Source organism: Lucilia cuprina, chromosome 4 (genome assembly GCF_022045245.1).
Source record: "Lucilia cuprina isolate Lc7/37 chromosome 4, ASM2204524v1, whole genome shotgun sequence".
NCBI classification, from domain to species: domain Eukaryota; kingdom Metazoa; phylum Arthropoda; class Insecta; order Diptera; family Calliphoridae; genus Lucilia; species Lucilia cuprina.
The window spans coordinates 27,930,373-27,930,939 of NC_060952.1; positions in this window are offsets into that span (position 1 = coordinate 27,930,373).

The following is a 567-nucleotide window of genomic DNA, read 5'->3' on the forward strand; positions in this document are numbered from 1 at the left end:
GATTAAAATTTAAAAGGACATTTTTTTAGTTTTTTTATTCTAACATTTTAAAACTATTTTATTTGTAAAAATACTGTTATTCTCCTCTTTCAATCGATACCTATATTGACCTACTAGACCAAACCAAATTTAAGCTAAATATAATTATACTTACTCTTCCTTTTAAACTTTAAAGTCCTTTTAAAGGAAGAAACGATCAGAAAATAAAAAACCAAAAATGTAGTTTAACTATATCAAGTATGTAGTTTCCAACGTATAGGATCTTGCTCATGTGTGCAACAATTTTTCCCAATTTGTTGTACGGTGTTATATGAGTAAATGTATAAATGTTTGTCCATTGTAAAAAAGTAACTGTGTATTTACAAATATATTTATTCTTCTTTCGAACTGTATCACTTGAGCCACATTAGCTGTCAGTTGTTATTTACATTTCAAACGTAGAACAACAAATAACGGTTTAGATACTTAAACGCTAGTGTTGACAATTAAATTCTAATATAAAAAGAAACTTGAAAATTTATTTTCAATTATTTAAATAGAAAACAAGGATAATAAGAATAAAAAATT